Source organism: Lactuca sativa, chromosome 4, assembly GCF_002870075.4.
Source record: "Lactuca sativa cultivar Salinas chromosome 4, Lsat_Salinas_v11, whole genome shotgun sequence".
In the NCBI taxonomy this organism is placed as follows: domain Eukaryota; kingdom Viridiplantae; phylum Streptophyta; class Magnoliopsida; order Asterales; family Asteraceae; genus Lactuca; species Lactuca sativa.
This window is the reverse complement of record NC_056626.2, coordinates 284,793,424-284,796,539: the sequence shown is the minus strand read 5'-3', so window position 1 is coordinate 284,796,539 and position 3,116 is coordinate 284,793,424. Positions and strand designations below refer to the sequence as shown.

Sequence of the window (3,116 nt, the reverse complement as noted above, 5' to 3'; positions counted from 1 at the left end):
GCAGCCATGGTGGCTCGATGATGGAAATCAATCGAGAAAGGGGAAGCACCTCTGGTGCGGGATCGATTTGAAGAAAGGAGAAGGGAGAAGCAGCGACGCTTCTCTTGTCTGCCACAGCTTGGGGGGGGGGGGAGGTGCTCCGGCGGTCTCCTTGGCTGTTCTTCCTTGTCGCCAGCAGATTACATGTAGGGAGGGGACTCAACTAGTCCGATGGAGTAGGGCAAGTAACGACTGGTACATCAGGATGATCGATCTATTCATGAGGAGGAGGAGGAAATTATTGGTTCCCGGTGAGCCTTCCTTGGCTTCTTAGACTCCGTCATCGGTAGAAATCGGAGGACCTTTGGGGTTTGGACAGATCGAAGGAAGAAGAATGAAGAAGTGGTGGTCTTTGGTGATTGAAGGTAAACTGCTGGGGTTTTCTTGAACCTCACAGGTCGTATTCTTTCTTAGATTTAATGCTTTCCATGAATCTTTTTTGGTGATTCCAACACACACATAAATCAGCATTCTCTCAAATTTATTTGAAAATCCAATTGTTTACTTGAACTTCCTTCTAATTAAAGCCATTGGTAGAAGCCTTTCATCAGCTCGAAATTTACAAGGTTTTGTGTTTTTACTAATTTTGACATTTGTGTTATCTTCTTTGAATTGTAGACAGTGGACAATGATCTTGCATTAAAAATTTACATAAAAGCTAGAGCCACCCCTAAAGTTGTTGCAGCTTTTGCTGAAAGAAGGGAGTTTGATAAAATTCTGATTTACTCCAAGCAGGTATGCTGCATATCTTTAACTGCAGTAATTTACTAATTTCTCTACATTTAGTCTTCATCTTGCTTTAGATCCTTATAAAATTGTCTTTAATTCACGCAGGTTGGGTATTCACCTGATTATCTCTTCCTTCTGCAAAGAATTCTTCGATCAGATCCTCAGGTATTAAACATCCATAAGAGTTTTTTTTTTAATTAATAAACTGAAATTGGTAGGACCCATAAATAAGCTCAGTGATTTACTATAATAGAAATATGTTGAGGTTTTTGGGCTGTTGAGTTGGCGCTGATGTGGCACAAAAAATAGTGAAAAAGTTTTACTATTATAAATCCTCTATTCTCAATTTGGATGACATAAATATAGGTGCATGGAAGTTAGATCATTAACATAATTGTTTTTTGCAGGGTGCTGTAAATTTTGCTTTAATGATGTCCCAAATGGAAGGAGGTTGTCCTGTTGATTACAACACCATTACAGATCTTTTCCTTCAGGCACGTTAACAATCCTTATAACATTTGATAAACAATTTTAAATATTTAAATAAATTACTTCTTAGTTAAACTAATTTTAAACTTTTTCTTCCATATCCTCAGAGGAACTTGATACGAGAGGCAACAGCTTTCCTCTTGGATGTTCTTAAACCCAATTTACCCGAACATGCTCACCTCCAAACCAAGGTTACATATATGATATATCCTCACACACAATTTATAATCACCTTTTCATTAAACCAACTTTAAATTCATTCTTCTTATTTTCCACAGGTCCTTGAAATCAACCTTGTAACATTCCCTAATGTTGCTGATGCCATATTAGCTAATAGGATGTTCAGTCACTATGATCGCCCTCGAATTTCTCAACATTGTGAGAAAGCAGGTCTTTATGTCCGGGCCCTTCAGGTTGGTTAATGTCCAGAATTTACTTGTTTTTTTTATATTTTTTTTACCTTAAAACCTCTATCACTTGTTTTATTTATTTATTTATTTATTTGCAGCATTACAGCGAGTTGCCAGATATCAAACGTGTCATTTTATTGGTCAATTTAAGAGGAAACCTTCAGATCATCGTCCAGGTAACAATTGATCTGATTTTTCTAAGTTAATGGTTATTATTTGAACATCAGAGTTGAACCTATTTGGTACTGATACTATTGTTTGGAATGTAGGTTGCCAAGGAGTATTGTGAGCAGCTGGGTGTTGAATCATGCATTAAAATTTTCGAACAATTTAAATCATATGAAGGCCTTTACTTCTTCTTGGGGTCGTATTTGAGCTCAAGGTAATCTCTTTCTCTTTAGATAACTTGGATTTTGTCTTTCGTGCTTGCATACTTCCAACTTTACCAACACCAATCATTATCACAGTGAGGATCCTGACGTACACTTCAAGTACATCGAGGCAGCTGCAAAGACAGGGCAAATCAAGGAGGTTGAACGAGTAACACAGGAATCAAATTTCTATGATGCTGAAAAGACCAAGAATTTCCTAATGGAAGCCAAGCTTCCTGATGCAAGGCCATTAATCAACGTGTGTGATCGCTTTGGCTTTGTTCCAGATCTCACTCACTACCTTTATACCAACAACATGCTTCGGTATATCGAAGGTTATGTTCAGAAGGTATAAAATATTAAAATATCACCACTCATTCAATTCCATCCAACAAAATTTCAGGTATATCTAAAGACTTATCTGTTATCTTTATAGGTCAACCCAGGGAATGCTCCCCTAGTTGTCGGACAACTCCTAGACGATGAATGCCCCGAGGATTTCATCAAAGGTTTAATCCTATCCGTTCGATCTCTTCTTCCAGTCGAGCCTCTTGTGGATGAGTGTGAAAAAAGGTTTGTTTTTTCTTCTCTTACTTGTATTTATCCTCATACTGTTATTAACATATCAATTTGTTTTAAATCCTACAGGAACCGACTTTGTTTACTAACTCAATTTCTAGAACACCTAGTAAGTGAAGGAAGCCAAGACGTCCACGTCCACAACGATTATATAAGTTTTTATTGAGTCTCTATTAAATTGAAACTGATTTTAATTTTTACATTCTTTGGTTGATTTTTGGATTACCAGTTTATTATAGGGGATGGAACAAACATGTATGATTTCACATATGTTGAGAATGTTGCACATGCTCATGTATGTGCTGAAAGAGCTCTAGCTTCAGATGGATCTGCCTCAAAGAGAGTTGTAGGAGAGGTAATTTAAATAAACGTTTTCAATTTTACTTGAGACAATATAATATATGGAGTTTTTATTATTTTTTAAATTTCCAGGCTTACTTTATAACGAATATGGAACCAATAAAATTTTGGGAGTTCATGTCACTTATTCTTGTTGGGC

General features: G+C 36.8%; 1 long non-coding RNA gene across 1 annotated transcript; it reads left to right on the top strand.

Annotated features, from left to right (window-relative positions):
• Positions 1-600: 600 nt before the first annotated feature.
• Positions 601-1,262, top strand: LOC128133916 (uncharacterized). The gene is made up of 3 exons (XR_008232222.1): positions 601-774; positions 874-933; positions 1,176-1,262. It is a non-coding gene; the product is annotated as an uncharacterized LOC128133916 (long non-coding RNA).
• Positions 1,263-3,116: the final 1,854 nt, after the last annotated feature.